The 23,054-nt window shown below is 39.7% G+C and overlaps 1 protein-coding gene and 1 pseudogene across 45 annotated transcripts in view; one reads left to right on the top strand and one right to left on the bottom strand.

Annotated features, from left to right (window-relative positions):
- The window catches only part of PARD3 (par-3 family cell polarity regulator), a 646,585-nt gene that overhangs the window by 567,833 nt on the left and 55,698 nt on the right, over window positions 1-23,054 (bottom strand). The window lies entirely within an intron of this gene.
- On the top strand, window positions 13,400-22,258 carry LOC112921566 (microtubule-associated protein RP/EB family member 1 pseudogene; annotated as a pseudogene).

The following is a 23,054-nucleotide window of genomic DNA, read 5'->3' as shown; positions in this document are numbered from 1 at the left end:
CTCATAAAACACTTAAGTCATAAAGGATTATAAAACAATTATTTGCCATTAAAAATCACTGAACTCGGGACACCTAGGTGGCTCAGTGGTTAAGTGTCTGCTTTCAGCTCAGGTCGTGATCCCAGAGACTCGGGATTGAGTCCTACATCAGGCTCCCTGCGTGGAGCCTGCTTCTCCCTCCGCCTGTGTCTCGGCCTCTATGTGTCTCTCATGAATAAATAAATAAAATCTTAAAAAAAAAAATCACTAAACTTTAGGGATGCCTGGGTGGCTCAGTGATTGAGGGTCTGCCTTTGGCTCAAGTCGTGATCCAGGAGTCTTGGGATCGAGTCCCGCATCGAGCTCCCTGCATGGAGCCTGCTCCTCCCTCTACCTCTATCTTTGCCTCTCTCTGTGCGTCTCTCATGAATAAATAAATAAAATCCTTAAAACTCAATCAATGAATCACTAAATTTTAAATGGATACAAAGATTTTGGAGGTAGTAAGAAACAACTGAGAAGAGTTTAGGGTCAAAATCAAATAGCAATTGGATGGCAAAATCTAAACCTTCCATCTTCTAACTACTCATTTAAATATTTTTCAGCATGCCACATGTTTTGCCAAAATCTTTACTTTTAAGCTAAACCACAGGGAAAGTAAATACTATAATAAATTTGCAAATATTTACAAGAGGGGAAGCAAAGTAAGCCTACTAAATTCAAGGAGACAAGTAAAATGGGAAATAATCCCATGTCTCACTCTTCTCAGCTCTCAGAACTGATTAAAAATGAAGGGAAAAAACGTGCAAGACTAAATCTCAAAAACAGCTTTTTGCAAAATTAATCATAGCTATTAATCCTTCCTTGAAAACTAGACAGCAGGGTATTTCCCCTGTCTCTAAAGAGGAGGGAGCTAATAGAGGAAAACAGCATTCCATGCCACCACAGAGATCTGCAAGCTTAGGAAAATGTTAAACCACAGAATAGTCACCAATAGTGTTAAGTATATAGTCAAGCCTACAAGGTTGTTCTCATTTTTCTTCTCAATAAAATGTAAAAGCTGTAAAATAGAGGACATTTTATGATAAGGTCTGATGTGAGCTGCACAAGCGTGTTCTCCCCTTTTGCCAGTACAAAATGGCTTTGAAGTCTCTTTTGTTGGGGTACCTTGATTTTATCTTTAAAAATGCATATAAAATTTATAACTTGGAGACCCCTGGGTGGCTCAGCGGTTTAACCCCTGCCTTTGGCCCAGGGCTTGATCCTCGAGTCCCGGGATCAAGTCCCGCGTCGGGCTCCCTGCATGGAGCCTGCTTCTCCCTCTGCCTGTGTCTCTGCCTCTCTGTCTCTCATGAATAAATAAATAAAATCTTTTAAAAAAAATTCATAACTTACTCCATAATACCTGTATTTGTCTTAATAAAACAAACCTGAGCCTTCCAATAAGTGGGCAAGCATCCCTGACAAACCCACACCTCCCCATGCAGTGCTCATAGCCAATGTGACACATGCCACTAGGGCAAGTACAAACAGCAAAGGTCCCTGAGGGAGCACCATCCACCTTTCAGCATCAGGCAGACAAGAGACTCCAAGGAGGAGCCCTCCACAAAGCCCCAGTCTAGGATCTCTTCCCCAATCCCCACTCATTCTTGGGCTCTTCCTCTCCTCTGCCCTCTGGAAGAAATGACCTGACACTTCAAGAAAGGAGTTGGCTGGGAACAAGCAATGAAACACAACGTTTCTCAAGAAAAACATAGGTGCTGGGCAATACATCCCTATCAACTACAAACATAAAAGGCTCACCATTACAATGAAACATTTGCTTCCCTCTTAGACTTTATACCAAAGTTCAAAGATAACACCATTAATCATGCACAAAAGCATGACTAACAAAGTCATTAAATCAGTCATTTCCTGACTGCATACGGAAGTATCACTACCAGCAACTACTAGTATTGAAAATCCCATTATAATTACTCTTCAATGGTCCTTTCTATTTAAGACAAAATTTTAGAAGAAAAATTTTCATTACTACTAATTGTCTAAGATTTTAATGTAAACATACTTCCATGTTGTCACTAATTTTAAAAAGTATCTAGCTTAAAAAATACCAAAAAACTAGTGACAAGCATGATCACAATTTTTATCAGGTATCTGTTCCGGTAAGCAGATTCAAACTTAATAGAAATGATCCTTCACAAAATTCCTAATATCAAGCTAACTGCAATCCACAGAAAGAGCAAATTATGTTTCTACAAAGGTAAAGTCAAAGTTATTTTCCACTTATTTCCTATCAACTAAATGAATCCCATAAATAGCAAAACCAACACTTATTCAGAAAAAAAAAATAGTATAAAGTATGTATGCCAATCAGGTGCTTTAAAAAACATTTAAAAAGACCTGCAAAGTATATCCTAATCTCATTTTATGATTTAAGAAATGTATTTATCAAGTTCAAAAAATAATTCCCTTTAAAAACTTTTATTATAATGCAAAAAATAAAAATAAAATAAAAACTTTGATTATAATGCATCAGTATTATCCAACCTAAAAAAGTAAACACATGAATTGTCAACAAAGTACTTCACAAAAGCATTTAGATAATATGCTTCTGCACTTAAAGGGCAAATTCTCATTGAAGATGATTTGCCCTGACTATACATAGAAACGTACCGGCACTTTAAAAACAAAACAGACAAAAAACAGAAACTTGAGACACTGTGTCAAAACAATTGGCAACAGGGGTGAGGCAGGGAAGAATTTAGATTACTCCCACCCAACTACAAAATCAACTCCAGATTAATCCAAGATTAGATTCTACATGTTTTTGCTTTATTATTTTTATGTATTATTAAATTTTAAAATATAGAATCCTTTTGCAGTTAGAGTAAGGTCTTCTTAAGCAAAACTCAAGATGTAAAACCCCAAAGCCAGAAACTTAAAAATTCCTGTAGAGTGTGGTATACACCATTAAAAAAAGTTAAACAATGGACAAGAGATTAGAAAGTGTATTTTCAATCTGTATTACCAAAAAGTTACTATTTAAAGGGCCCAACAGGAAAACAACCTCAAATTAAAATGAATAAATAGAAAATTATGAGGAATATACATAAACTAAGAAAATAAAAATAATGACGATATACCAATTTTGAATATCAAATTTACAAAAAAATTAATAAATAGGTAACTTAGTCTTCACAAGATACAGGGTATAAATTGTCTTTTTTAGTGACATTTATCAATATCTAATAAAACATAAGATGTGTAGCTCCTTTGCTCCGTGCAACTCATTTATATTCTATAGGAAAAATTCCCAGGGAATGGATCTATAAAAATGCTGTTGCAGTCATTATTTATAACAGAATATTGGAGAAAATATTAAGAAATGGTTATGTAAGTTTTGATATCTCCATATAAGATGTTATGAGATATGCAGTGATGACTGAAATCTAAATTCTCCACCCTATCTCCTTCACTCTTCTTCCTCCTCAAATGATCTGTTCCAACTCAACAGATCCTCTTGCCAGCCCTCAAATTTGGCTTCTACTTCAAACATTCCATTCTCCCTTATTTCATCAGCAATGTCTATCAAAATGCTACCTAACCTTATCAAACAGGCTTCAAAGATTTTGCCTAAGAAAATAAAGTACATGTATGCAATTATTTATTCAAAAAGATTCCCATCAGATCCTTTGTAATAGAAAAAAAAATCTGATTTTTTTTATTCAAAGTGGCAAATAGCAATACACTTTGCCTATAATCACTTCAGCAAGGCAATACATATAGTATAATTCCAATTTTTAAGTAAAATATTTTATATGGTATTTATATAAGTATATATGGTATTCATATGTTTTAAGTGCCATTTGTGTAATAAAATGTTCTTGGAGTGATAAAATCGCAAATTTTTTTCCTCGTGTGTGTTTTTTCCCAAATATTTTATATTTTTAAAGATTGATTGATTGATTGATTGATTGTTTTTTGATAGAGAGAGAAAGAGAGAGAGACAGAGACAGGCAGAGACACAGGCAGAGGGAGAAGCAGGCTCCATGCCGGGAGCCCGACGCGGGACTCGATCCTGGGACTCCAGGATCGCGCCCTGGCCTAAAGGCAGGCGCCAAACTGCTGAGCCACCCAGGGATCCCCTTTCCCAAATATTTTATATAAGCAATTGAGACTTCTAAAAATCATACCCAAAAATGAATAATTCTGAGGAGGGAAGTCCTAAAAAATAAATAATCCAAGGGTTGCATTCATTTCTTTTCCCTCTTTCCCCTTAAAAAAAATACAGTGTACAAAGAAAATGCCTTATTTGCAACTGCATATATACACATTGATCTTCTGACCCATCAATGAAAGCTTTCCCTTTCTTTTGCCTAAAATTACAAACAGAACAAGAGAAAAAATAGCGTGTGCTGATGGGATGATCTAATTATTATGCTAAATTCCTCAACAGCTTAAATCCTTAACAAAAATTCATTGTTAAGTTAGATACTTTGAGTGTCCTTTATTTATTCTAGCCTTCCCTTGACTACCTGCAAGTGGAGCACTGTGGAATGCAGTGATCTCTCCAGGGCCTCATACTCCACTGCACTCTTTATTACAAAGAAAATGCCTGAGGCCACTGTTTTCAAACTGTAAAATACATATTTTTTTAACAACAAAGCCCTGCATTTCACATAAACACAAATCTTGAAAAGAAAACCCTATTAAAAAGTCTTACTATTTGTGCACACAATTATTTCCAACTCTTTTTTAATGCTAGTTTTATCCACTAATGAAACACATCTCACTTTGGAACATTTTCCTCCCACTACTGATTATAAAACTATCCAAACACAAAAAGTTGAAAAAATTACACTACCAACAGCTGAGCACCCTGCTTAGATTCTCCAATTAACAGCTTGCCACGTCTGCTTTATCACAAACCTATCCATCTATTTGTCCCTCTACCCACATATTATTCCATCTTATTTTGAGATGCATTTCAAAGTAAATTGAAGACATCAGTACACCTTTCCCCTAACCTTTTCAGCACGTATACCAATAACTAGAGATCAACATGTGAAACACTGCTACTCAGGCATGTTTTCTTTCTTTAGCAAGGCAGTAACAGGAGTAAAAATTTTATGGAGAAATAAAGAAAAGCCCCTAACAGTCACCTCCACTGGGAGGACATACCCTCTGTAGGGAAAACCAGAATAGACCGCAGGCTTCCAGATCCAGAGCTGTCCAAACACTGAAGGGCTGGCCCCCCAGAGAGCACCCCGGGGGGGGGGGGGGGGGGGGGGGGTTCCCAGCCAGCCACACTGAGCTGCTGGCACACAATCAGTCCCCAGGCCCCCAGCCGAGGCATGGCATACGAAGACGTTAGATGGGACCCCATACAGCTCACAGCTAGCTTAAATCCTTCCCATCATAGGTATATAATTTCTCCTTTTATCTGTGCATTTCTTCTCAAGTATTTTATTGTCTTCTAAAAGGAAGGAACTCTCTCTACAGCACTGAATAAGCATAAGGCATCACTTTAATTCAAATATGTGGTAGAAAACCTGAAACTAAGGCCCGATATTATGTGCTGCCTTGATATTTGGAAAACCAGGAAGGTCTCAAATGGCCTAACTGCAAGTCCCCCTCCTCACTCAGATCTCACAGACAAGGTCCCCTACCCAAACAACCCTCCTCACCTGAAACTAAGCACAGTTCCTGCTTATCCTGAGGGTCCTGCCACCCCACAGAACTATTCACACAAGCTAGTCACTTCTTCAGGGAACCAGGGGCCACCCTACCCTCACAATACTGAAAGCCCGCCTCCCACAGCCCCCGCTTGTTCACTCTGTTCCCAAACACACTCCCCTGACTGGCATGTAGTGTCCCCCCCCACCCCCCGGGCTGGGACATATGTGACATACAGTCATACAAAATAAACTGTCATCAAGCCCATTTGTCCAGTGCCAGGTGTCATCTGTTTAGTCATCTCCACAACCCCCGCAGGAATCCCTCCCTCACCAATGGAAGGGAAGAGGAAATAATATTCATTTTTACTTAATGCATACATGATGGCCCTGGGGGAGGGGGGGGCGGTGGCGGGACGGGACAGATGACCATTCTAATTTTGACAAAATATCAAAATTTCTTAAGTTATAAAGCAGAAAATTAGGAGGATGTAATGGTAAATGGAGACCGAATTTTTGCCTTTACAAAAGCAAAAATATACTGCCAATTGTGTGAAACTCAAAATAGCCAAATGCAGCTCTCTGAAATCCCTCCAAACCTGCTCCTCCCTACACTTCCTTATCTCAGTGACCTACCCCACCCTCCACATAACTAAGCCTGTAAGCCAACTGCAGGAGACCAGGGGCCTGTGTTTCCTATTCACTGCCATGGCCCCAACACCTAGAATGGGGCTTAGCACATAGTATGTGTTTTATAAATGTCTTGGGCATGATGAATGAATGAAGAGAAAAATGGCTTCCTCTAAAAGGTAAGTTCTGAGATTTGATCTTTCTCACTAATAGTGTGATAAAAGAGGTGAGATTGAAAAGAAATTGCTTAAAATAAGTAATTCTGCACTATATTCTATATTCATTAAAAAGTGACAACAGACAAGGAAGTTTAAGGATTATTTTGAAATGTTGTAAATAGGGATCCCTGGGTGGCGCAGCAGTTTAGCGCCTGCCTTTGGCCCAGGGCGCGATCCTGGAGACCCAGGATCGAATCCCACGTCAGGCTCCCGGTGTATGGAGCCTGCTTCTCCCTCTGCCTGTGTCTCTGCCTCTCTCTCTCTCTCTCTCTCTCTCTCACTGTGTGCCTATCATAAATAAATAAAAATTAAAAAAAAAAAATTTTGAAATGTTGTAAATAGGTTACTTTAGACATTCCAGAAGCTTCAAAACAACAAGTCTTGTATCCCCCTCCTCGTTTAAACCACTGAGACTCTCCTCCATACCCCAACTAATAGCTGTGATCTAGTCACAGAAATGTGAATGGAAAAAGACAGAGAAGCAGGAGTGTATGATGCTGACCTGTCCCGAGAATTCATTCTACAGTGTGTTTATTTTATTTAGGTGACTGAGCTGATAGTTGGTTGTGAGGTCAAAGGTATCTCACTCATACAAACTACCTCTCACTTTTTAACTGAGAAGCCAAGTTTGTTCTGTGATGATGTGGACAGGCAAAGAGGATTTCCTATTTCTGTGCTCACAACAGTCAAAAAAGCAGAAAGCTTTTCTCAAAGCACTTCGTTGCCATCAAGGACAGGTGAAGTCATACAGTTAACTTTGACCCCACCAGGGACTAAAATGATCTCTGTCACAAACATCACTAAACAGCACTCACACCAAGGCCAGGGAAGTGAAAAGTCCTATCACCCTTCCTCAAAAAGCTTGTATCTGGAGAGGCAAAGCCATAGCAAGGCAGCCTGGATACATGTTTAAGGAAATAGGAGGTCTGGGACAGAGCAGGGTGGCTCACAGACAGTGATGCAGGCAGGGCACTTGCAGCACAGGATGATGCATCTCAGCAAAGGGCCAGGAGGAAGGCAAGACCAGATGTGGATGTCTTGCTGCAGAAGCTGAGAGTATGAACATTATGCTAAAGGCTATGAGATTACTACTACCTCTGACCACTCAACTATTTTCCATTTTATTCTTTTGAATGCCAGTTTTAATACACTAAAAAACAAACCCCCCTTTCAAGGCATGCTCACACACACACAGGACTAATCATCTTGCATGACACACACATCTATAATTTTAAGGAAAATGCTTTTATTAGATAGCAAGAAGGAATGATCAGGCTTTTACAAGTACCACTGGTCCTGGGAAAGCTGGTACTAGACCCATCTGGTCATATAGGTAGAATCCCATTTTTAATCAGCTCCATGGCACATCGAAACTATGCATTCAAAACCTCATGAAAATGGAAGGAGCCTATCGCCACTTCACTCAAAGTACTAATTTTATTTGTATACATAGAGCATTTACAGAGCACAGTACTTAAAAAACATAAAATCACAACAAGTACTAATGGGGATATTCAGTAAATGACTATAACTATATGTCTGAATGAAATATTGACAAATGGAAGAAATCACTACAGCTGGAAGAAGGTAACTCACTCTCCCCCTTCCATCCCCTTATACAAAATTACCAACCACTATATATATATATATATATATATATATATATATACACACATACATACATATTAAAATACAGCTAGCTGACAACTAAATGTATCAAATGTAGCATAGTTCCCTGGACTGCATTCTGAAATAGAGAACATTAGTGGGAAAGCTGGTGAAAACCAAATAAAGTCTGGAGTTTACGTAAGTAACGTACCTTGTTGGTTTCTTACGTTAAACAAATAAACCATGGTAAGGTAAGATGCTAGCAAGAGGGACTGGGTAAGTGGTATAACTCTGTGTTATCTTTGCAACCTTCCTGTAAATCTAAAATTAATCCAAAATAAAATGTTTATTTTTAAAATGCAGTTAATGAATACTAGACCAAAAGCTGTTCAAGAAAAGAGGAAGTAATAAACCATGATTCAAATACAGCTGAGGGATCTAGTAAGGTAAGTGTCCAATGGCCTTACATTAATTAAATGTTGAAATCTCACAGGTACTGTGAAAGAGGGGGAAAGGGGAAAGAATAACAGGAACTGTGCTGGGGAGCCCTGAAAGGCCTCAGAAGCTCTCATAGAACTCCAGTCACCATGATGACCCCTCCTCCTGCGCCAGGACCCCCAGAAAGTACCCTCCAAGGATCACATTTCACTATTACCAATCAACAGGTCTGACTGCAGCGGTATTCCAGAAGACTCAAGAGTGAATCAGAAGATCCTGACAGCTTTTCCTGAACATAGGAATGCAGCCTAAATTATTTATTTTACTAGTACTAGGATGTTTACTAAAGTGAGAGCAGGGAACAGGAAGTCTACTATGTATTGTTCTCTTAACTTAAACCCTATAACCCTATAACAAATTCTACACATACAAGATCTCTATACATATAATATACATATAATATTTTCAAGACCTTAGGTGGGAAATATTCTCTATATTCTTTCAGAGAAAGTGGGAAATGGTAAGTCACAAGGAGAGTGGACCAAGACCTCAGAATGAGCAAACGATAAGCACTGGAAGAAGCGGGGGCACTGGCCACACTAGGGTTCACAGGCTTACACACGGGCACTGCAAACACGCTCATGAAGAAGCACATGGGAGGGAGGGAAGAGGTCAGACGACTTGAGCTAAAGAGAGAGAGAACACAAAGAAGGCAGCTAGAGAGAGCCAGTTCCCCACCCCCACCCCCAGAGAAGAGGAGAAGGAAATATGAAACCACTGCAAGAGCAAGGAGAGGAGGGTTCCGCTGCCTCTTCCAAGATTACCACCAATGCAAGTCAGGGCTGGGAGGCAGATGCATCATATGGGAAAAAGCTCTGAGTGGCAGGATAGGACGCTAAAAGCTCTTCTAGATTCTGAGATAGCAGTTAATTCAAGGTGACACAGATGCTCTGAATGCAAAATAACAATTTAAAAAAAAAAATGTACCAATGAATCTGGTCTCCCTGTAAACAAATTTACCACTAGAATTCAGCTTCTGTAATGATCCAAGTATCTCAAAGTCACCAACCTTCTGAATCAGGGCACTAGGCAACTTCCTTTATCAATTATGACAAAATGGAGACTTCCCATTGCTCCTGACAGGGCTGTGAAAAGGGTATTCAGAGCTGAATTGTTCTTTCGCACCCCCCCCCCACACACACACACACCTCCAGATCCTTCCACCTGTCATCTCTCCAGGTCTCCTCCACTTTCATATCAATCTATTTTCAAGCTTCAAAATGTCTCCTTCACCTGTCTCTTTTATATTTTAAGAACAACAAATTAGGTTTCTTCCTCTCTCCTCCTAATGACTCAAAGCCTGAATCTTCATTCTGAACTAAAAAAAAAAATAGACATTTTTCTTTTTTTTTAAGATTCAGACCTTACAGAATATCAATTAAGTCAACCAATTATATCAAGTATAACAGGTAAACAGTTCTTTAAAACATTTGAAATACAGGGTGATGGGCACTGAGGAAGGCACTTGATATGATGAGCAATGGGTGTTATACTAAATGTTGGCAAATTGAATTTAAATTTTAAAAAATGTAAAAATAATAATAAAACAAACATACTTAAAAAATAAAATAAAAAGCATTTAAAATACAGAACCTGGGCAGCCCTGGTGGCTCAGTGGTTTAACACCATCTTCAGCCCAGGGTGTGATCCTGAAGACCCAGGACTAGTCCCACATCAGGCTCCCTGCGTGGAGCCTGCTTCTCCCTCTGCCTGTGTCTCTGCCTCTCTGTGTGTGTGTCTCTCTCATGAATAAATAAATAAAATCTTAAAATAAGATAAAATACAGAACCTGACTTTTAAAGTCACATTTCTATAGAAACATCATCACTACATCAATAATCTGATGGGTACATGATACTACAAATGTCTCAAATCATAGGCTCTTTGAGTTCAACTTGAACAACACATGTGGAAATACAAATGAAAAGAATTTATTTACACTGAACTTTTTTCCCAAAAATGAGTATTATTTAATGGAACTGGTCTATTTGCAGATGGGCAAACCAATAGGCTAATGGCTCCTCAGCCACACTAGATCTCCTGCTCCCCAGTTCTTAGCTTGACTGTCCCTAAACAACATCACCCCCATGGGCAGACTTCACCTCACAGATCCTACAGCCGAAATTCTTTACTCCTTTTCAGTCTCCTTGTCCTTAAAATGTCCTGGCAGGTTATAAGTGAACTATCATAGGGACACCTGGGTGGCTCAGCAGTTGAGGTGATCCCAGGGTCCTGGGATTGAGTCCTGCATGGGGCTCCCCACAGGGAGCCTGCTTCTCCCTCTGCCTGTGTCTGCCTCTTTCTTTGTGTCTCTCATGAATAAATAAATAAAATCTTTAAAAAGATATAAGATTCAGGGTCCTCACTCGGCCCTACAAATTACAGAGAAACTCCCAGGTGATGTGCCAAAGCACCTCCTGCCAGGCCTGTGCAGAGCAGCACCTCCACAGCCACCCCTCACTGTGTGGTAGAGTGAAGCGCAGGGAGCTTCTAGCCCTCCCCACCAAGAATGATGCTGGAGGACGAAGCGCATTCCCTACTTACTTTTGTATTGCTTTGTTTTTAAAAATAAACATGTATTATTTAAAAAGCGATTTTTTTGTAAGAAGAAAGGAAACAATGCAGGCAGGCCTCCTGTGCCCACAGTGAAGAGTCCATAACCGACAACAGGAAATGGCAATTTGCAACCATAGATGCTCCTGCCACAGGCTCTCCACTGAGAGCCCCTCTCAGCTGTTTACTAATATCGCCACACCGAAATGTCCCCTTGTGTGAAATGAAGAGAACACCTAAATCAGTGGCTCGTAAGTGCTCACGTGGAAGCCCTAAGAGAATGCAATGGACTCAGTAGATCTTCAATTCAATTTTATTATCATCTTGTCATGGTTATTATTCCACTCTATCCTTCTCCAACCAGAACTGCCCTGGGAACTTCCAGGTGCCGTGCCCACACGCACACAGACACCCACGGTGGGCCGTGCTGCACGTCTGCTGTGGCCCTCACCCCTCACCAAGCAAGCAGTTTTCCAAGGAACCAGAACTACAAGTTGTTGATAGCTTTAGTCCTCTTGTCTGCACTGTTCAGACCAATGACCCAATATAGCTTTGTCATCCTGGAAGAGACAGTGGTGGCACAACTCAAAACCAGCCTGATAGACCTGATGAACATACAACTGAATATACAAAGACCCTATCCTAAAGGGACCCCAATTTAATCAGCACCTCCCACACACAGGGACACACCTCATGCCTGCCTGTCCAAATAGATAGAAATCTACACTAAACTTCAGATCCTGAACTCTCCTGCCAATTAATGTAGAGCACAGAACCACAGAGGCAAATAGCCAATTCCTCCCCTATCTAAAATCTACTCTCTCTCTCTCTCTCTCAGCCACACAGACATCCCAACTAGTCTTGACAGATTTTACGTACACCAGGCTGACAAATGAGTATCTGAAGTTGAAGTGACTTGTTCCATTTAACATGAAGATTCAACCTACATATCAGGTGTCAAAACTCAATACCAAGATCGGAGGAGAGAAGAGGAAGAAAACAGAGTTGATCTGAGAGTGCTGGTAAGACACGTGAATACCTGCGATTACTCTGCAGCCTGCTGGGGGCATGGTGGGCCCTCCCACTGAGGCCCTTTCCCTGCCATATATAGCAGCGCTGGGCATCTGGCACAGACACCCTCAGCGCTCATGGCCGCCTGTAAAATTGCTCAGGAAAAAAAGCATGTCTCTGCTAGTCGAAGAGATCCCCAGACACTGTGCCTGTGGAAGAAGCAACAAACAGCCAGGCCTGAACCAATCCAGAAATCTCAGCTGCTCAGACTAACTAGTCAATGCTAGCCCCACTCTTACATCTCACTGTGACCTAATGGCTCGCCACGGTGTCACTTATAAATAATAATAAATATAACCCAGTAATATTACAGTTAAAAGGCAATCAGACAGCTCTAGTTAACATACCCCATGTAAAGGGAAGATCTGCATATTCCATGTAAATCTGGTAGTATTTACCATGAGAAGTCCCAGTTTTAAAACATTAAGAGGAGTTCAATAACAAGGATACTACATTAACCACCTCAAAAGTCTTAAAACTTTTTTAAAGTTCACCTAATATTTGGCTGTTTATAGTTACCTACCAGGACTGAAAGGCTAACAGGCTTCTTTTACCTCAAGAGAAGAGACAGGTAGCTCCTTCACCGCCTGCCTTACAGCTCTGTTTTTATGTCACATTGTTACAACTGCCATTGTAACAAAGCCACAAAGTTGGCATGAATAGGCAGTTGTTTACCAACATATCAGTGGAATCTCTTGTTCAAACCTTTAAATTACTTGGCTTTGATAACCACTTTTAAGAATTACAGTCTTTCAAGGCAATGATAAGAATAAGGCTAGGACTTGGGATGTAGCAAGAGGTAGCTGCCTCTGAGACAAAATTTAAAGGAATGCCAAAATCTCACTAGTCATGAAAAATATTTTAACGTAATTTTTTATAAAAATCAAAGTTAATGCTAAAAATCCACGATAAACACAATGTCAAAATTTTAAATAAAAAGAGGATCATTTGAGGGTCCTGACTGATAAGAAGGAAATTTAGAAAATCTCTCACCAAATGTTCATTATCATCACAGGCTGCCCTGTTCCCCCCAGGGATCAGAAGAAGGCCAGAGGGCTTCAAGAGGTTAAGTGTATCCCCCAGGAGACGGAGCCACTTCCCAGAGCTTGCTCTTTACTGCACCTTCTGCTAAGGGCTACTGCCCCCCTCATTCTCCACTTACAGATGATGAGGGACGACAGTCAGCTGGAGGAAGGAGTGGTGAGAAGGACCCTTCGTGTCCTCCCCAGCACCCAGTCTCTCTCCGGATCGCATAAAATTAACAATCACCAAGAGACCAAGCTTGTCATACACAAATGAGGAAAAAATGGGACTCAAGAGGTAAACCTCAGAAATGAATGAATACATGCACTCGTGCCCAGCAGTTAATAGTGTGAAGGCCTCTGAGTCCCACCCAAGGCAGCAAGCACACCCAGCGATTCTGGGATGAACTGTGCCAGCCAATCATGGACCCGCCTTCTATTTCTATGTCTAAAAAAATTTAACATGTAATTGTGTGATAGTTATTAACCTTTAAATTTCTCTACATAAAAAGCTCTCCTCATTTATCTCTCATGATTATTCCTCTTCAACAATAAAAACCAGAGGAGTAACAAAATAGTCCTTTCTACTATAACAGAATCTCTAACAGAATAATTTGCCCGGAGTTAGTAGAATAGCCTTGGAAATTCACATATGCAACTTCATAAAAATTTAACTTTTTTCAAGTATATCTAATATTTAACATCCCAGAAGTCATGTTTAACAATCATTCTGTATTATACTTTCAGTTCAAAAACCAGAGAACTAAAACTTCACATCTTTTTAAAAAGTAGATTACAGTCTTACAATATGTCAGCAAATAAGCTTAACAGTTTGCAAATATCTGTATTTAGCACAAAAACCCACAAATGGTCTCTATCCCAATATGACCATAAAGTGACCAAAACATTTTTCATCAAGTACCAATGTTTCTCCCTTTCTGTTTCCCATTAGAAGAAGTAACTATAAAATGCCTTATTAGGGGTTTTCTTAAATCACTTTAGAGTTAGCAAGTGATATTCACATTTTACAAAGATTTGCAAGTTCCAACACAGAAGCCTTTGCTAAAGTTGTCTTTTACGGCATGGGGTGTGATCATGTGTGGTCTATAATTCCTCTAATAAGCTCCCATAAATAGTACCTTTAGCATACAGCATCTCATTTGAGGAGACAAGTAATAGAACCTTGAATCCTCAGATGAAGGAGGAATCCCAGGCTCCTCCTCCCGCTCAGTGCCAGAGATTCCTGTACAAAATGTGCTCGCCAATAACTGGTTCCATCACCACACAGCCCAAAGACCTGAATTCCTCCAACGTAGCCAAAAACTCCAGAGTCATACACTGCTGGCTGAATCCTGCCTCTCTCACCTACAGGCTCTGTGAGATTGTGCAAATTACCTAATCTCAACAGGCCTTAATTTATTCTTCTATCAAAATGGGGATGATAATACTCCCTACATCATAGAATCAGTGGGTAAATATAATCAAATAAGGTACACAAAACTCCTAAACTATAATAATATTGGACAATAAATAACAGCGTCCATCCCATAACAGACAGTCAAAAGTCTGTCCATTAGAGGTGCTTCTCTAAGCAGCTCTGAGCTAACAATTCACACACCAATACAATATGGGCACACACACAGGGGCATTTTCCAAGCACTTACAGATTAAGGATTCTAAAACTATGCTGTACCAAATTCAAAAAACTTCATGGTAAAGTATACAATTCCTTTCATAGTTTCTTCCTGCTTAAAAGGTATACTGGATTGGGGCTTCTTTTTCCCTGCACTGATAAAACCATCTTCCACGTAATTGCCTTTGGAAGTTAACTTATGAGACAATAATAAGTTTCTGACATTTTTACTAAATGGAAACCATATCCTACTTTCAATAAAAGGAGACTAATCCTTTGCTTTCATTAATATGATAAGCCAGAAATATTGGAAATCGATGTTTCTATTGTTTACGTTCTCTGACTAGTTTGCTGGGGGGTTTTCCCCCCCCCTTTAAAAACAGGAAAGGAGACCAGGAACATCACCTGAGCCAAGATTCTAAAGCAGCTCCAGTAACTGGATGTGACTGTGGCTACAGAAAGCAGAGAGGACTCCAGAAAAAGGCACTATCTTTGGGGAAGATTAGGGTGCCAATTCCTTTCCAATTTGGACATTTTCCTTCAGGATCTATAACTAGTCTAAAGCTTGCAGCGTTTTGTATTTTAATAAGGGAGGTATTTCCTCCTTTAAAAACACAAAAGCTAAACCACTGGGAACTGTGAACGCAAAGTCAAATCTTCTAGTAGTAACTTCCACTGCCACCTACATCACTCAAGTACAAGTGAAAATGTATAAGCGAAATTCCTACTTTCTAAGATTCTCACAGAGCTTCGAAGGGCTTCCATGATACTGGCCAACTCCCTCAAACTGAGTCCCAGAGACATGGCATTATTGGTAAGGTGTTTACGGCTCAAACGGTGGCCTTGGCTCTACTCAGAACGCCTTCTGCCCCATACCCAAAGCAGTTATTTTCATTGTATGTTCATCATACCAAACATCCCCACAAGAACTCAATCAAAGGTTCCATGACTAACAGTGACTGAAAGGCCACTTGGGAAAGATGTTGAAACATGTTCACAATGCAGGGGGTGAAAGAACATGAGTTACAAAAACAGCTTTTATAGGATGATTCTGCAGCAGACACTGCAAGTGACTGCCTCAACATCTATTCCTAAATCCCTCTGTCCTTGCTGTCTTTACCTCAGATGGCTGGAAAAGCTAACATCTATCTCATTCTCACTGTTCTAGGATCCTTTGGAGATGGGTGTGGCCATGTGATGCAGTTCTCTAACCTTAACTGAATTTGGTAGAAGAGCAGGGGTGGAGGGCAGGAGAGGATACATAGGTACCAACTTACTAATCCGCTTTCCTGTCTTGCATATCATGGAAAACACAGAGTATGTGGGATAAGACGCCTAAGTCAACCAGCCACACAAGGGCTGTGACCCATATCTCAGCCACCAGAGCCCCTGCACCATCGGCTGCACAAGTCAGAAAGCTCTACTGTCACAGCCAAGCTCTCTCCTCCAAACTACTCCCTCTCCCTTCTCTGCAAAGACTTTGCACCTCAAACAGAACACACTTGCCCTGCACACTGCTTGTAGCAGTTCATGAGTATCAAACTCTTCCACCTTCAAGGAGCAAAGAGGCCTCTCCTCTCCCTCTACCAACAAAACCTAGCTCAGCTCCTCCACAACACTGGCCAAAAACCACAATGAGTGGTGACTTCTTTCCTCCATTAACACATACATGAGCATCTGCTCTGGGCCAGGCACTGTTCCAGGTAGAGGGAACACAGCAGCGAAGCTGGACCAAATAGTCTTCTTCTAATCCTATGACAATTTGTGCCTCTATGACACTGATAACATGCAAGCTTCTAGTATATTGATCACTAAGAGTTTTCCCTTCCACCAGCATTTACAGAGAACATTTGATGTCACAGGCAAATCAAGAAAGAATATTATCCTCTTTGTCTTCAAGCATCTGTCAGATATAAATAATACTGGCCCTGATGTACAATAATTATTAAATCAACTAAAATTAAAATTAAATTAATTAAATAACTAAATCAACACAGAGTGCCATAACATGTGCAGCCCATCAACCCAGATGCACTTTAATTTTCTTCCATTAGATTTTCCCATTACTTACTCCACAGAAACTCTAGTCCTGTTCTCTTCTTCCTCCCATGTAGTTTTGTTTTTATTTTCTCTTACCTATTTCCAAAATTATACCAGTTACATCTTTTTTGTAGTAGACCTTGAAATCCTTACACCAAAAATAGTATTATGTAGTCTAACATATAGCTAGCTGGTCCTAATTAACACCACTATTACTTAACATTTTTCGGGAAGTGCCAGCCAGTGCAACTAAACAGAGAAGTAAATATTTGCCATAAACACAGAAAGGAGACAAATGTATCATTATTTGCATAAGATAAAACTGCATACCAGGCAAACTCAACAGAATAACTTGAATTACTATAAATCTTACAGGGCATCTGGGTGGCTCAGTCAGTTAAGCATCTGACTCTTGGTTTCAGCTCAGGTCATGATCCCAGGGTCACGGGATAGAGCCCTACAACAGGATCCACGCTCAACAGGGAGTCTACTTAGTACTTACTCCCACTGTTCCTCTCCTCCTCCCTCTCTCCCTCCCTCCCTCCAATCAATCAATCTTTAAAAAAAAAAAATCTTCATCAATCAATCTTTAAGAAAAAAATCGTAACACTACGAACAAGTAGGATTTATTCCTGGGCTGCAGGGGTGGTTCAACATCCATGTATCAATCAACGTGATATGCCACATTAATAAAAGAAAGGACAAGAACCATATGATCCTCTCAATAGGTGCAGAGGGAATATACCTCAATACCATAAAAGCTACATATGAAAAATTCAGAAGAATATCAACCTCAACAGGAAAAACTGAGAGCATTTCTCCTAAGGTTAGGAACCAGACAGGATACTTACTCTCACCACTGTTGTTCAACATAGTGTTGGAAGTTCTAACCTCAGCAATCAGACAACAAAAAGAAATGACAGACACCAAAATAGACAAGAATAAGTCAAACTTACATTCTTTAGATGACATGATACTCTATATAGAAAACCCAGAAGAGGACAGCCCAGGTGGCTCAGCAGTTTAGCGCTGCCTTCAGCCCAGGGCGTGATCCTGGAGACCCAGGATCAAGTCCACATCAGGCTCCCTGCATGGAGCCTGCTTCTCCCTCTGCCTGTGTCTCTGTCTCTGTCTCTCTCTCTCTCTCTCTCTGTGTGTCTCTCATGAATAAATAAATAAAATATTTTTTAAAAAGAAAAAAAGAAAACCCAAAAGACTCGACCAAAAACTTGCTAGAACTGATACCAGAATTCAGCAAATTCTCAGGCTATAAAATCAATACACAGAAGTCAGTTGCATTTCCATACACTAACAATGAGACAGAAGAAAGAGAGAGATCAAGGAGCCAATCCTAGTTACAATTGCACCAAAAACCATAAGATATCTAGGAATAAAAACCTAACCAAAGAGGTGATGGGGCTATACTCTGAAAACTATAGAACAATTATGAAAGAAACTGGGAAGACACACACAAAAAAAGGAAAAATATTTAAAAAAAAAAGGAAAAATATTCCATGCTCATGGATTGGAAGAATACTGTTAAAATGTCTAAGTTACCCAAAGCAATCTACACATTCAATGCAATCTCTATCAAAATACCATCAAGATTTTTCAGAGCTAGACAAAACAATCCTAAAATCTGTAAGGAATCACAAAAGACCCAAATAGCAAAGGAATGTTGAGAGAAGGGAAGAAAAAAAAAAAAAAAAAACGGGCACCTGAGTGGCTCAGTCAGTTAACTGGCTGACTTTGGCTCAGGTCATGATCTCAAGGGTCCTAAGATCAAGCCCCTCCTTGGGCTCCCTGCTAATTGGGGAGTCTGCTTCTCCCTCTCGCTCTGCCCTCCCCTCTGCTCTCTCTCTCAAATGAATAAATAAAGTCTTTTTAAGAGAAGAAAAAAGAAAACCAAAGCTGGAAGCATCACAATCCCAGACTTCCAGCTGTATTACAAAGCTGTGATCATCAAGGCAATGTGGTACTGGCACAGAAACAAATCAATGGAAGAGAACAGAGAACCCAGAAATGGACCCTCAATTCATCTTTGAAAAGGCAGGAAAGAATTTACAATGGAAAAGACAGTCTCTTCAACAAATGGTGTGCCACTTGCAGAAGAACAAAACTGGACCACTTTACTACACAACACACAAACCAAAATGGATTAAAGACAAGGTGAAACAGGAATCCATCAAAATCCTAAAGGAGGACACAAGCAGCAAAGTCTTTGACCTCAGCTATAGCAACTTCTTGCTAGACATGTCTCCAAAGGCAAGGGTAACAAAAGCAAAAATGAACTATCAGGACTTCGTCAGGATAAAAAGCTTTTACACAACAAGGAAACAGTCAATAAAACTTAAAAAAAAAAAAAAGTCAACCTACAGAATAGGAGAAGATATTTGCAAATGACATTTCAGATAAAGGGTTAATATCCAAAACCTACAAAGAACTTATCAAACTCAAAACCTAAAAAAAAAAAAAAAAATCCAATCAAGAAATGGGCAGAAGACATGAACAGGTATTTCTCCAAAGAAGACATCCAGATGGCTAACAAATACATGAAAAAATGCTCCGCATCACTTGCCATCAGGGAAATACAAATCAAAACCACAATGAGATACCACCTCACAGCAGTGAGAATGGCAAAAATGAACAAGACAGGAAATGACAGATGTTGGTGAGAATGCAAGAAAGGGGAACCCTCTTATGCTGTTGGTGGGAATGTGAACTGGTGCAGCCACTCTGGAAAACAGTATGGAGGTTTCTCAAAAAGTTAAAAATTGAGCTACCCCATGACCCAGCAATTGTACTACTGGGTATTTATCCAAAGGATACAAACATCCTGGTTTGAAGGGGCACCTGCACCCCAATGTTCATAACAGCAATATCCACAATAGCCAAACTGTGGAAGGAGTCATGTCCATGTCCATGGACAGGTGAATGGATAAAGATGATGTGAGATAGATAGATAGATAGATAGATGAATATTACACAGCCATCAAAAAAAAAAACATAATCTTGCCATTTACAACAACATGGATGGAATGGAGGGTATTAGTGGCTAAGTGAAATAAGTCCATCAAAGAAAGACAAATACCACATGATTTCACGCGTGTGGAATTTAAGAAACTAAATAGATGAATATAGGGGAAGGGAAGGAAAAATAAAATAAAAAGGAAGGCAAATCATAAGAGACGCTGAACTCTAGGAAACAAACTGGAGGTTGCTGGAGGGGAGGCAGGTACGGGTATGGACTAAATGAATGATGGGCATTAAGGAGGGCACTTAATGTAATGAGCACTGGTAGAATCACTAAATTCTGAAACTAATAATACAGTATATGTTAACTACATTAAATTTACATAAAGAATTTTTTTAAACAAGATAATTCAACGAAGATTATAAAAATTAATTTAGCAAAATAATTGCTTTCCTATATATAAACTATAGCCAGTTTAAAAACATAATGAGAGGGATGCCTAGGAGGCTCAGAGGTTGAAGCATCTGCCTTTGGCTCAGGGCATGATCCCGCGGTCCCAGGATTGAGTGAACAAATAAAATCTTTTTAAAAGATTGAATAAATATGAATAAAGATATGAATCTTTAAATAAAATCTCTAAAAAAAAATAATGAGAAAAGGCTGACAATAGCAATCAAAAAGGTTAAGTACCCAGGAAACACTTAATGTACTGAACTTACATGATGTCTAAACTTTAAAAATAAAAAAAGAACAAATAGATAAAATTTTAAAAAGAAGACTTAAGAAAAGGGGAAATTGTATAAATTCTTGAATTCACTTTTTTCTTGGTTAGAATTCGCTATTCTATAGATGTTAATCCCCTCCCCCAAATAATGTATAATGACAATGCATTCCCAATTAAGGTAGCAACAGGATTTCTATTTGCTTAGTTTTAGTGGAATGGGTCAGCTTAGGCAAAGTGAGTCTGAAACTATAATTTTTATTTTTTTAAGATTTTATTTATTTATTCATGAAAGACACAGAGAGAGAGGCAGAGACACAGGCAGAGGGAGAAGCAGGCTCCATGCAGGGAGCCCAATGCAGGACTGGATCCCAGGACCCCAGGATCATGCCATGGGCCAAAGGCAGACACTCAACCGCTGAGCCACCCAGGGGTCCCTGAAGTTATAATTTTTAAAAATAAACATGGAAAATGTAGAAAAATTCTGAGAGAGAAAAAAAAAAGCCATGTGGAGGTGCCTTATATTTAAAAACAGTTTGGGGACGAAGACGGAATCGAAGCCGGGCACAGGCAGTGGACGCGGTCCCGCCGAGAGCTGAAGACGGCAGTGAACGTATACTCAACGTCCGTCACCAGTGATAACCTAAGTCGACATGATATGCTGGCCTGGATCAATGAGTCTCTGCAGCTGAATCTGACAAAGATTGAACAGTTGTGCTCAGGGGCTGCCTATTGTCAGTTTATGGACATGCTATTCCCTGGCTCCATTGCCTTGAAGAAAGTGAAATTCCAGGCTAAACTAGAGCATGAATACATCCAGAACTTCAAAATACTACAAGCAGGTTTTAAGAGAATGGGTGTTGACAAAATAATTCCTGTGGACAAGTTAGTAAAAGGAAAGTTTCAGGACAATTTTGAATTTGTTTAGTGGTGCAAGAAGTTTTCTGATGCAAACTATGATGGAAAAGACTATGACCCTGTAGCTACCAGACAAGGTCAAGAAACTGCAGTGGCTCCCTCCCTTGTTGCTCCAGCTCTGAACAAACCGAAGAAGCCCTAGCAGTGCAGCTCCGCAGAGGCCCATTGCAACACACAGAACTACTGCAACCCCTAAGGCTGGCCCAGGTGTGGTGCGAAAGAATCCTGGTGTGGGCAATGGGGATGATGAAGCAGCTGAATTGATGCAGCAGGTCAATGTATTGAAACTTACCGTCGAAGACTTGGAGAAAGAGAGAGATTTCTACTTTGGAAAGCTAAGAAACATTGAATTGATTTGCCAGGAGAACGAAGGGGAAAACAACACTGTATTGCAGAGGATCATGGACATTCTCTATGCCACAGATGAAGGCTTTGTGATACCTGATGAAGGGGGCCCACAGGAGGAACAAGAAGAGTATTAACAGCCTGAACCAGCAAAGCAACATCCGAATTCTTCACTCCAAATCATGTGCTTAACTGTAAAATATCCCCTTTTATTATTCTTAGAGGACTCACTGGTTTCTTTTCATGAGCAAACAGTACCTCTTCTTAAAGTGCACTTTGCAGAAGTTTCACCCCTTTTCCAATGAGTTTGAGTTAGGAGCTTTTACCCTGTAGCAGAGCAGTATTAACATCTAGTTGGGTCACCTGGGGAACAGAGAGGTTGACCATGGGGCTCACTGTGTGGATGCTGGTAACACTGCTGGAGAAGGTGCTTTTATGTCATACACTGAGGTGGAGCCCTCAGTAGAGAAATGTAAAGACTGATTTGAATTTTAAGCTAATGTGAAATCTTGGCAGAGAACGTTTTAATAAATAAATGCCTTAAGAGTAAAAATAAATAAATAAATAAATAAACAAATGAATGAATGAATGAATGAATGAATAAATAAATAAATAAATAAATAAATAAATAAATAAATAAACAAACAAACAGACAAACAGTTTGGGACTAATAATAAAAACAATAATTGGAATATATACAGAATACAGAAAGAGTCCAGCAGACCTTAATCTGTGGAATATAGGACATTTCAAGCAAAAGTAGAAAGAAGTGATTATTAAAAGAAAAATGGCCCAGCAATTCTATTCTACAGAGCTACAGTCATACTTGTAGTATTACCAAAACTGGAATTATTTTTCAATCTCTCACCCTCTCCCCGTCTCTCACCACAAACACACACACACACACACACACACACACACACACACACACACACCTCTATCTAAAAGCCTAGAAGGAAGACTATGCAGAAGACAGTTACCATGTTTACACTTGGAGGAGAGGAGTTAGGGGCCAAGAGTCTTTCTGTGTTGTCTGTACTGATTTAGTTGCCTAAACGTTTATACACTTTCTATGTCATTTTGGATTATTCTTGAGAGTGACATAAGAATCATTTTTTATTTATACTCTACTGTAAATTAGGGGTGGGAGGCACATACATAGAGAAGTA

Source organism: Vulpes vulpes, chromosome 2, assembly GCF_048418805.1.
Source record: "Vulpes vulpes isolate BD-2025 chromosome 2, VulVul3, whole genome shotgun sequence".
In the NCBI taxonomy this organism is placed as follows: domain Eukaryota; kingdom Metazoa; phylum Chordata; class Mammalia; order Carnivora; family Canidae; genus Vulpes; species Vulpes vulpes.
This window is presented reverse-complemented; position numbering and strand designations above follow the sequence as displayed.